This window comes from Pinus tabuliformis, chromosome 3_1 (assembly GCF_031772625.1).
Source record: "Pinus tabuliformis cultivar Carrire ecotype Pingquan chromosome 3_1, CPIR1, whole genome shotgun sequence".
In the NCBI taxonomy this organism is placed as follows: domain Eukaryota; kingdom Viridiplantae; phylum Streptophyta; class Pinopsida; order Pinales; family Pinaceae; genus Pinus; species Pinus tabuliformis.
In genome coordinates this window covers 661,565,254-661,578,149 of record NC_142301.1, presented here as the reverse complement: position 1 = coordinate 661,578,149, position 12,896 = coordinate 661,565,254, and the positions used below count along the sequence as shown (strand labels likewise).

The 12,896-nt window shown below is 40.2% G+C and overlaps 1 long non-coding RNA gene across 1 annotated transcript in view; it reads right to left on the bottom strand.

The window, feature by feature from the left end:
* Positions 1 to 325: 325 nt before the first annotated feature.
* The window catches only part of LOC149188847 (uncharacterized), a 264,370-nt gene continuing 251,799 nt past the window's right edge, over positions 326 to 12,896 (bottom strand). The window contains exon 5 of the long non-coding RNA XR_016256310.1: positions 326 to 853. This is a non-coding gene — a long non-coding RNA (uncharacterized LOC149188847). The remainder of the gene's footprint in view (positions 854 to 12,896) is intronic.

Genomic DNA, 12,896 nt, shown 5'->3' with positions numbered 1-12,896 from the left:
ACCTAGAAAAAATCAACTGCCAATCTAAATAAGCTCCTGTAACTTTACGATTGTCACATGATTCTGTACCACAAAAACATGCGGAAAAAAATCAGTACAACAGTCCTTCCTAAGCCTGTTGTTATTTCCTGTGTAAAACTCAATCTGGATGCTACTTCGAAAGGGAATACACTACCAACTACTGAAAATCTGTTATTACAAAATTGCCAACACATTGGACAACTAGAGGTAAACTACTCAAAAGCACACTAAGGACAAATTTCCACAAGAGGTAAACTACTCAAAAGCACACTAAGGACAAATTTCCACAAACTTTGCCTTGAACAAAGGTCAAAAGCATAGTGATTTAGGCTATGACAAGAGATGGGTAGATCATTGCTAAAATTAATGTAACGGTGAGACACCTCATGGTGCACATGCCAACTAAAAATGAACTTTGGTTTAAAAGTAGCAAGTAATATATATGATAAATATAGATTAGGATTTGTATTATGATGAACATAACGAAAGCCCGCCGTCGTTTTCAATATTCGCCCAAAACTAGATAACTCAAAAAAGCACAAAATATTGCCTTTATCCAAATTATTAAAACATAACAATATTAAAAAAGCTCTGAAGGAGCAAATTAACCCATGTCAATAACAATAATGATGCTATTCATGGATAAGAGACCTCCCTTACACATTCATCCAACGAAGCATGCGTACAACACATAAGCACTTTGGCCGGCCATTATATCGCTGCTACATGTTACAAACAGAAGATTTATTGGCCTGCTGAACATCTTCCGCCCACTCGAATCCTAGAACTACTCCAGCAGTGCAATCTGGAACCACAATATTACACCGTATTCCTGCAATGAATAGAAACTATTAATTCTAGACATACATAAAACAACGCAAACTAGTTCTTAGAAAGTAAGAAAGACTGAAAATGAAGGGGAGAATCGTGCAAATGCTGCCATATATAATACATCCAAAAACGGACAGTGCTAAAAATGGAAATATATTGCATTTCAGTGAAAGCATTTCCATTTGACTTGCTTTTTTGCAAGGAACACAAACGTGTTCTCAGAAACATGCAAGCCCTGAAAAACAGCGGTGTTGTGAAACTACTTACATCTCACCAAAAAGAGGCTCCTCAACATCCTAAACTCGAGGGGACGAAGAATATGCCATAACCTCTGATATGCAGGCCCTGGATCTCTGGCTTTTGGAAAAAGGCAAACTGCTAAAAATAGAAATTTCTCAAAATCCAATGAGGCTGACACTAGCAAGCTCTAGTCTCTGTGAAGGCCTGGATGCACCTGTACTAGAACCAACATGATGGAATCTAAGTGGATCTTAACCCTCGAAATGCACAAGCAAATCTGAGGGTTAACAAGCTGAAACCAATGTAAGGATTTACTCTCCATTTTTAATTATGGTTGGATTACTAAGAGAACACTCATGTGAAGGCAATGTGAATGTAATGTTCTGTTTGTAATGTGCAGCATTATGTTTCTCATGTGTCTTTGCTTCCTCCAAAATGGAGTTGTTTTTAGTGTGATTTTTTGGACTTTCTGGTGCTAGAATCCTGCGGAAAAAATTGAGGTTAAATCTTGATTTGTGTTATTTAAACTGTTTTTTTAACTACATATTTGGATTCAGCACCCTGAGAAACCCCTAGGACGCTCTGATTGTGCAGTGATTACCCATCAAGCTTCTGATTTCAATAAATTGCTGCCGAATTTTAGAGAAATTTGATTGGAAAAAGCCACCGGAAAAACTTCCAAAAAGTTGCACTAAAGACAACTCCCTTTAAATAACACAAATCAAGATTTAACCACAATTTTTCCCGCGGGATTCTAGCACCGAAAGTCCAAAAAGTCACACTAAAGACAACTCGTCTTTAGTGCGACTTTTTGGAAGCTTTTCCGATTGGTTTTTCCAGTCAAATTTCTCTAAAATCCGGCAGCAATTTATTGAAATCACAAGCTTGATGGGTAATCAATACACAATCAAAGCGTCCTAGGGGTTTTTCAGAGTGCTGAATCCAAATATGAAGTTAAAAAACCAGTTTAAATAACACAAATCAAGATTTAACCTCAATTTTTTCCACTGGATTCTAGCACTGCAAAGTCCAAAAAGTTGCACTAAACACAACTCCAATTACATATAGGAGGTACTCATTGTATTCAAACACCACTTATTCATACACTTTATATATATATTATTACTCCTATAAATGAATTCTTTATTATTTTTGTGATGTTCCTAATTTTGTGGATGCAAAAATCAATTAGGAGTTTAGCAAATTTTTAGATAATATTAAAAGGGGGGGAAATATTATTTTGTGAGAGAAGGGAGAAATTATTATTTTAATGGGATGGTGAGAAAATAATTTTATTGGAGAAAAGAAAATCATTATTTTAATGGAACAACCGCAAATTTATATTTTATTGAAGAATGGAGGTAAATTATTATTTTATTGGAGTGCCGACAAATTATTATTTTATTAAATGAGGGCAAAAGGTGGAAAATGCCACACCAATAAAATAATAAGGAAAGAAAAGGGAGAATCTAGAATCTAGAGGGAGGTTCCATGAAGTATTATAAAAGGAGATGTCTTTAGAGCGACTTTTTGGAGATTCCGGTGACGGAATCCGGCGGAAAAAAATGAGGTTAAATCTTGATTTGTATTATTTAAAATGGTTTTTTAACTGCATATTTGGATTCAGCACCTTGAAAAACCCCTAGGATGCTTTGATTGTGCAGAAATTAGCTATCAAACTTGCGATTTCAATAAATTGTTGCCGGATTTTAGAGAAATTTGACCGGAAAATACCACCGGAAAAGCTTCCAAAAAGTCTCACTAAAGACAACTCCATTATAAAAGGAGAAGGAACTCAATGGCAATTCATTCTATTCTAGCCACCCTAGTTAGCTTGTTGGGAAGATTATTTCAGATCTTCCATGGGAGCTTACTGGTTTGGTTGTTTGATTCATCTCTTAAGATTTTACGATACTCTTATTTGCAGCTGATTATTGGCATTGTGTTTCAGTGGCAGGTATATTCTTCATTCACCAAGAGGCTGGGTTGTTATTTTGAATACCAAAATATGGAAGCATAAAGAGGGCCGAAGTGTTCATTCTCTAAACCACGAAGTAGGGGGCCAAATTTGCTAGCATATTTGGAGAACGATTTGTGCTGCATAAGACCGTGTTCCTCTTTCAAATGAGACGAGGTTTTAAATGCTAAATCCTATGCTAATTTCCTCCTAGCGTCCATCCACAAGTGGTCGAATTATTAGTGCACCAGCAGCAAATTTCACAAGGCCAAATTTCTGGTTGGTATAATTGTGCCGAATAATGGAGTAGTGGATATTCATTCAGAACTGATGGGGTCACATTATTACCCAACATTGTAGTAGACATTTTTATATATATTTATCACTGTCTGTAAGGGTCGAATTCATTGGAGTATGCAACATTGTTTGAGAGGGCCGTATGATATTTAGTTAAGGAAATTGGTACCAAGGATTTATTTGTCATTCCAGATCTGAAGATCCATCTAGAGTGCGCATCCTGGGTGCCTGTAGCAGGATAATTGAGGAGGCCGAATTGCCATAAGGCCTGTAGCAGCTTACTTAAAGGAGGTCTGAATTGGTATGAAGCCTGTAGTAATTTATGTGAAGGATCCGAGTTGATTTTCAGAACATATCTAAGCCCTGTTCCCTGGATTAAAGCATATTCCAGTTCTTCATGACTGTAATATCCAGTGCTATATCAATCTATCTTCAAAGAGGTCTGTATGATAATTGTTTGAGGCAATTTGTGCCAAGGAGACCACTCTTGTTTCAGATCTGAGTTTACAATTGGGGAAGAGCATTTCTTGTACCTGTGGCAGCCTTCTCAAGGAGGACAAATAGTAATGTAACTTATGCTGATGTGTATTGCTGAGTGTGTGAATCGGTCCTGTAATGGGTGCATGGCTGTAGCATAGGTTGTGGATTGATGTATATGTCTAATATTTCTCAAGAAGTGAATACAAAAAGGGAAGATTCACTATTATATCAAATTTCTCTATTTTTTATTCGTTGTTATTATCATTTGACTTAATGCAAGGCTGCCCATGTTCATTGCTTCATAAATTCATATCAGCATTATCTATGTCCCTAGGTATGAAATAAATCAGTTTATATTAGTTTATAATATTATCCTATCACATGTTGTTCACTGTGTATGTGTAATTTGGAAATAAATTACAAAAGTGCACCTACAATAGTCACTAACCCACTTCTTGCCAAAAATCACACCAAGATCACATTTGACAAATTCAATAAAATTGGGTAAAATTTAAATTGGAATATTACAGTGGTATCAGAGCCAGAGCCATGATCTTGGCCAGCTGTGGGGAAACTAGCAAGATCATGGAGGTGTAGGCATGCATGCACAATGGTTGGCGAAAATTTATGGACATTCCAATGGCACAAAATGGGAGGAGCACACAGGGAATCATGGAGGAGATCCTCAGAAACAATGAGAAGATGATAAAAAACAACGAGGATATAATCAAAATGTTGGCCCAGTTGAGTAGCAATAAGGGAATAAACTTGAGCCATCTTCATTTCAATGACAAAGACCTTAGAGATAAGCATGTCACGGGGATGAAGCCATTCACATCGCTTATGAGAGATCAGCCAAAGCAGGGCACATAGAAGACAGTGAGAAGAATAACCTTCACCCACTTTGACAATTCAGCTAGGAGTTTTGTCGGAAAATGGGTGCAGGAATTGTACACATACATCTGGCTAAACTTCATAAGAGAAGTGGATGCCATTAGTTATGCCACTTTGCATTTGGATGGAGATGCCATGGAGCGTGGTACCGTGGACTGATCCCCTTGGGTCATGTAGACATCACATCCTATAGGGAGTTCACACGGAGGCTCATTGAGAGGTTTGACCAGGAGGACACCAAACCCCCTTAGAGGGAGTGGAAAGGACAATTTGATGATGAGACCAAGAGGAGACTTTGCTTTAGACCGTGGGGCCTAGGGTGCAGGAACACTGACAACGAGCCTGAGGAGGAGGTTGAGCAGGAGGCAGATGACACAGGGTGTTATGAGGATGACATCGATCGGCCTAGTGTGACTCCAGAGTCACCACTATCGGAGATAACATTGATGGCACATGTTGAGAAATTGGCAAAGAGAGTGGAGCACACACCTAGTGTTGCAGGAACCCCCCCCAAGGATCCAAAGGCAAATTCGCATCCCATACGGATCTGCCAACGATCATTCGGTGGAACTGCGAATCAGAAAATCGGATCCGCGGTTCCTCCTTTTTTCGCAGTCCCTGCAAAATTGGATTCGTGGGGGCTCGATCCACTGTTCCTACTGTTTGATCTGTGGTTCCTATTTCCTGATCCACGGATCCAGAAATGATTTGGTACGGATCGTGGAGGTTTGGGCGTGTATCCACCATGGATTGCAAGCAGATCCGACAAAAGGTGGACGGTTCCGCGAGGCTTCTTTTATTTTTTTGTTTTTGGAAATTCCAAATTATTTTGTGAGGAACTACACTTTCCGAATACTCTTAAGGTGCCCCTTGATGCTCCCTAGATGCTCCCTAAAGGTAATGTTCAATTCTTAAAGTAAAAGTGACATTCTCCTTTATCTTTCATTTCCATCATTTTACTTAAATTTTTAACATTACCATGAAATGACTTAGGATGTCTGAGAGTGGTTCCAACCTCATCAGACTTCATATGGAGAAAATAGAATTTCATATCCCATTAAAAATTCAGTAGACTTAATAGTATTCATGATCAATGGGATTGTGGCATTTCATTGGATTATATCATGTATGAGGGCATGTGATTGGAATTTAATCAAGAGAAACAAGCCCTATATGTACCCGAGTGTTGGTGTTAGTCTAAAACAATAGATAAGACAAACACACAAGGGACATCGTTATTTTTGGACAACACATTTGCAAAAAAACCGAATGCAGAAAAATCGGTGCAGCAGATAGAGGGTTTGTATTATTAAGCAAGCAAAATTTGAGTACAATAGGTTGCCTCTCACACCGATTAACCTTTCAGAGAAATCTTAGCAGCAAGAAATACATACAAGGGTTTACCTCATTCCCCAAGTCACAACTGATCCAATGAGTAATCTGACTCCCGACAAACACTGCGAAATCCCTGAGAAATCACTACTTGGGCCAACGTCTTGCCTCTAGTGTCACCCCTTCTGTTGGATCGATTTGCTGGAAGAAGACTATTGTTCAGCCCTCCTAGCTTAGAGCCTCGCTTCTCCGACAAAATCTCAGACTTTAGACGAATACTGTGCATTGCCACTGCAAGAGACCCTCCTGGTCTGCGTCAGCACTGCGTGAGCTGCGTAGGCCTCTACGTCGTCTCCCTGTTGATTTGGTGTAGCATCGGATGTGCTCTAGCCATGAAATTTTGTAGAGAGGCTAAAGCACATGAGATCTCCAAGACCCAAAAATGGTTTGGGGAAATTCCACCTGATTAGAGAGATATTAAAATAATTAAAATTTTTAATGGAGTTCCTAAGTCTAAACTTAGGAAAATTAAAATATTAATGGGTATTAATATAAAACTGGGTGAGAATGTTCTAAATGACATGGATCAAGCCAAATCTAATCTTAGACATTGATTAGGGACTTAATCTTGGCCGTTGAAGACTCAACAGGAAAAGTATAAGAGGAGGTTTGAGGGTCAGTTGGAGATACACCAAAATTGATCAATCAGTTCGATTTTCTGGAGCGGGTTCTGCTGAGAAAATTCGAACGAGTGATCTAATGCAGCGAGGGGCAGCGAGTACATAACAGAGAGGCAAAGATATTGCTCGAGGGTCAGCGCAGTGACAAGAGAGGCTGACGCAAAGGCAGCAGAAGCCATGCAGAGGCAGCTAGAGACTGCGCAGAGGCTGACAGGCCTGAGTGGGTGACGTTGAAGGCCAGAGAGCTGACGCAGAGAAGCAGAAGGCTAACATAGAGGGTTCTAGAGCTACACTGAGGCTAGTAGGGTTGACACAGAGCCTTGGAGAAGTGCCTGAAGGATTTTCGTGGGGCAAATTAGTGTTGAGAAGCTGAATATATGCTTCCGAGAAGAGGTATACCCGAAGAGAAGAGAAAGAAATTAGATCAAACTATTGAGAAAGGATATCTTGGGATATAGCGAAAATACTAAGGCATATAGAGTCTATTCTCCACGGAGTAGGAAGGTAGTGGTTCGGCGAGATGTGAAGTTCATGGAGGATAGGGCTTTTAGAAAATCCTGAGAAATGCCTTTCGAGGAGCAGTCGAAAGACGAGCCATTGGTCAGACCACTTCAACCAACGGAAACTAGTACCGGAACTCCTCTTGAAGACAAGGCTTCATAATAGGAGAATCTCAAGAAGAAGAGGAGTTGAAAAATGTACCTACTACTAGTGGAAGAATGAGCCGGGAACTTCGACAGATTCTACGGGATGCAAAAGACTTCATTGGTGCGCCCAGGAATAGTAAAAGGGAGCGAAGATAGCTAGACAGATATCAGGCCTTATAGCTCAGGTTGGGGAACCTTCTAGTTTTCAGGAGGTCGTTCAACATCAAGTATGGGTGGATGCCATGGTGGAGAGATACAACACTATAATGGTCAATGATGTTTGGGAAGTGGTACCTAGGCCTCAAGATAGATCAGTGGTAGGTTCGAGATGGATCTACAAGGTCAAATATGCTGCTGACAACAGTGTGGGGAAATACAAAGCCAGGTTCGTGGCTAAGGGGTATGCTTAGAAGGAAGGAGTAGACTACGAAGAAACCTTCGCCCCAGTAGACAGGTATACTTTTATTAGGACTGTGATATCTCTTGCAGTGCAAATGGGGTGGGTGATTCATCAGATGGACATCAAGACGACATTCTTGAACGGGGTAATAGAAGTGGAAGTATACATCGAACAATCGAAATGTTTTGAAACACATGAGAGGAAATCTCATGTATGCAAATTAAAGAAAGCCTTGTATAGGCTAAAACAGGGACCTAGGGCATGGTATGGTCGAATTGATGGCTCCTTGCAGAACATGGGGTTTGTCAAGTGACACAAATATGTGCATATATGTGGATGATCTCCTCCTGACAGGATCATCCAAGCTCATCAAAGACTACAAGAAGAACCTAGCCATAGAATTCGACATGAAGGATTTGGGACAGATGCATTATTTTCTGGGGTTGGAAGTTTGGCAGTAGAGGGGTGAGATAATCCTGGGACAAGGGAGATATGCTACAAAAATCCTGAAGAGATTCAGGATGCAGGACTGTAGACCTATAGCTACTCCAATGATCACCAACTGGAAGAAAATTGACGCATCAGAAGATAAAGATGCTGATCCCACCTTGTACAGGTAGCTTATAGGGTCCCTAATGTATCTGGTCAATACCAAGCCAGACATTTGTTACACTGTCAACACTCTCAGTCAGTTCATGGTAGAACCTAAGAGGGCGCACATGTTCTCAGGTTTATACAAGGAACAGTTGAGCACGGACTATTGTACACCAGAGGCAATGACATTAGGCTGAGTGGGTTCGTTGACGCAAATTGGGCTGGAAGTTCAATAGATCGGAAAAATACAACTGGGTATTGTTTCAACCTTGGATCAAGAATGACCTCCTGGTGCAGTAGGAAACAAAAATTTGTGGCTCTGAGCTTAGTTGAAGAAGAATATATGGCAACTAGCACAACTTTGTGTGAAGACATATGGTTTAGGAAATTGCTTGTGAATCTATTTAGGAGAAGGATGGAAGCGAGTAGGATCATGTATAATAATCAGAGTTGCATCAAGCTCTCTGAGAATCCAGTATTTCATGATCGGACGAAGCACAATGATATCAGGTGTCACTTTGTTAGAGACAGTGTCCAACGGAGGGCAATACAGTTGAAGTACACTCCTACAAGAGAACAAGTGGCAAACATCCTCACCGAGGCTGTAGGGAGAACAAAGTTTGTTCATTTCAGGGATAAGATGGGGATGGTAAAGAATCCATTTCACTAATGGATAAGTATCAGAAGTTGCAGTGCAACAATTAGCAGTGGCAGTGCTATGGACAGCGTGATGCGGCAAGTTGAGAGGGAGCTACAGTACAGGAGCAACAGTACAAGGCGCAGCAGTGCAGGGAATGTGAGGCAGCGAGCCAAGCATCAGCACAGGTACCGAGGCAAAAGATCAGTGTGATGTTTCTATAGTGAAACATTACTAGAGCACATTCCTCGCTTAGAGGGAGTGTTGATTTTTGGTAGCATCGGATATGCTCTAGCCTTGAAATTTGGAGGAGAGGCTAAGCCACATGAGATCTCCAAGACCCAGAAATCGTTTTGGGAAATTCCATCCGGATGAGGAGTTATTAAAATAATTAATATTTTTAATGGTTCCTAAGTCTAAACTTAGGAAAATAAAAATATTAATGGATATTAATGAAGATAACGATGAGAAGCTTCTAAAAGACGAGGATCAAGTGTGTTTTAATCTTAGCCTTTGCTTAGGGACTTAATCTCGACCATTGATTCATCAACAGGAAAAGTATAAGAGAAGACTTGAGGGTCATTTGGAGACACATCGACAGATACTCAATATCTCAAGGAAATTCGATTCTTAAGGAAGAGGAGATCGATTTCAGAGAGAGTTTCAGGGTGGAGGAAGAGGAGGGCTTTAACAGAAAGCAGTGATCAAGGAGGAGGTGATGCAAGGGCAGTGGAAGACAATGCAGAAAAAGATATGCAGAGCCTACGCACGCTAATGCACAGGGACTGAGAGCCACTGAGAGCCACTGAGAGCCACACTGGGTCAATCAGAGTGACGCAGGGGTGATGCAGAAGTGGGAGGAGGGTCTCCAAAGTGTCAGATGGTCTCAGAGGGAAAGTCTGAGGTGTTTTCTTTCATTGTCTTTGTAAAATTATTCCTTGTAAAAGCAATTGCTGCTGAAGGTTAATAAACCCTCATCTGCTACATTGGTTTTCCTGCATTGTGTTTTTCCAGGTACAATTGTTTAAAAATAACTGTGTCGATGTGATTGATTCTTGTGCATGTATTTTTTCTATGGGTAATTGTGTGATAAATGCAGTAGAATTTATTTTAATATTTGCTGAAGGAATTTCGTAAATAAATTATTGAGAATAATAAGTAGGTGAAATAAATCAGTTTCTGTAGTAATAGAATTTCAGTTTGGAAATTTTCACATTGGAAGCTTGCCAATGGTTGGGAGGAGAATCTTGAGCCCTGCCCCAATGACATTCTGAGGAAATTGATTAAATGACAACCTATCACATGCCCGGATTATAAACTGGCAGGTGTTTTCCAATCTGCGTGATAGACCTCTGACAATGCAGTATAATGAGGTATTGTAGTCTTGCACAATGCTGTAATCTTAGATACTATAATTGCTCACGTACAAAACATGTTTCTCCAAACTGAATTGGACAAGAAGGTTCCTAGAAAATATGAGGCAGGGTTCTAGGTCTCCTCATGATAATCTGAAATTTGACAGTCCTTATAACTGTTATCCATGAAATTCATAAGTGGAGAGCTAGCCTTCCAAGGACACCTAGGGCAACACGGTTGACTTTTGCACAACCTGAACCTACTACATAAGTCTTACCATAATTCAGTTCTTGGTGTATCATTGCACATGCTTGTTGAATATTATTGCATGAAATAGGGCATAACACTGTTCCTGGTAAAGCAAGTTGAGCTTATTAAGGCTCTGTGATCAAAAATTGTTCTGTCCCTGAGCTCGGAAGTCATTGCTATCAACTCCAGCATTTAAAGTTATACGCTCCATCTATGACAGCCACATGAACCAGTGACTGTATGAGATGTAAAATAAAAGCTAGCAACGGTAAAGCATTTCCTTAGGTTCTAATTGTATTGACAGAATTTTGAGCATGATATAATTATATTTCTAAGTAATATATTAGACTTAATGTTGGGCAGTATGTAGTTCTTTCATTCTTTTGGCATACTGTCTTGTATTACCAGATTTAGGGTTAGGCGTAGAACCATTAATTTCCTGGATACATACTATGATATGGGGCCACTAAACGGCACCGCAACAGCAAACTGGTCACCACAGAATTGACATTAAAGTGTAACAATTGGCAATCTGGTTAATGATCTGTCCAAAATTCCGTTAATGCAATGAAAACAGACTTACATAAACCCATTAATACATTGAAAACAGACTTACATAACCCCATTAATAAATTGAAAACAGTCTTACATTCAGCTCTACAGGTTTGGTAAATGGACACATAGATATCAATTTTGGTATGGCATCTATGGTAGTGGGAATTTGAAATAGTCATGAGCGTAATGATGCCTTTGTCTTATGGTCATCCAAGTATATTACATAAGAAAAAAAGCATGAATAAGTAGTATGTAATGGAATGCTATTTCTGGTACACACTATGATTTATCATAGGGAGATCCCTGGTGGTTCCTCATATAAGTATTGATGTAGCACTTCTTCTACGTCTCTTAATGACTCTGCAGCCGCTATCACCCACCTTTACTTCTTGTTCTGGACACTGTATCCATTCCTTGTTAGGCATGATGTTTTGTGTGGTCTTGATATGCAATTACAAGGTGTTAGAGTTCATATTCATTGCAGGACAGAACATAATATAGCCTAGATTGTGCAGTCCTTAATTCATTACTGAGTAGGTTGTGTTGGAATGATAGCATGCTGCTTTATGTATGTGTAATTATGGAACCTTGTATGCTATGGAACCTTGGCTTGCCAACGATGCATACCAACATCCATTTCTGCGCTTATGCTTGTGAAAAGATCACCATAGATTTGACAACCTTATGACACACTTGGTGGTTAAGAATCAACCCACCGCCCTAGCATTTTGATTTGGGGTAGCATCGGATGTGCTCTAGCCACGAAAATTGGTGGAGAGGCTAAGGCACATGAGATATCCAATACCCAGAAAGGGTTTGGGCAGATTCTAAACAGTTTGGGAGATATTAAAATAATTAATATTTTTAAATGAGTCCGTAAGTCTAAACTTAGGGAAAATAAAATATTAATGTGAATTAATATAAAACTGTGTTAGAATGGTCCAAAAGACATGGATCAAGCCAGATCTAATCTTAGCCATTGATTAGGAACTTAATCTCGACCGATGATTTGTCAACAAGAAAAGTATAAAAAGAGGCTTGAGGGCCACTTGGAGAACAAACCAAGAGATCAAGATTTCGACTTTTTGGGGCTGGGTTTGCTGAGAAAGTTGAGAGAGTGATTAAAGTTGCAGCTAAGGGGCAGTGAATACAGAAGCAGAGAGGCAAAGATAGCACCGAGAGGATCAGTGCAGTAGTCGGAGAGAGGGAAGCAGAAGCAGCCAAGGGTTCATGCAGAGCCAGTTAGGGCTCACGCAGAGGCAGCGAGGAGCTGCGCAGTGCCTCAGAGGGCTAGCGTGGGTGACACAGAGGGCCAGAGGGCTGACACAGTGCCTCTAGAGGCTGACGCAGACCAAGCCAGAGTGATGTTGGGCTAACGTTGGGCTAGAGAGAGGCTGACACAGTCCCTAGAGGCTGACGCTAGGGTTTCGTGGGGCAGATTGGAGCTGTGGAGCTGTCGGAGTATTTATCCGGGTTTTTAGCCAAAATATTTGCTTCTGAGTAGAGAGGTGCTACTGCAAAGATTTTTCTCTGTTGGGTGAGATGGATTTGGCACCTAGATTGTGTTCTGAAACTGCTTAATAAATCAAACCCTCAGATAGCTGCACCAGTTTTCCCGCATTGGATTTTTCCGGGGACATTAGTCCAAAACCAACGGTGTCACTTGTGTGCTTGTTTCTATTTCCTTTAGTTGATGATTTGTAATGTGTTGAGCATGTAGTTGTAT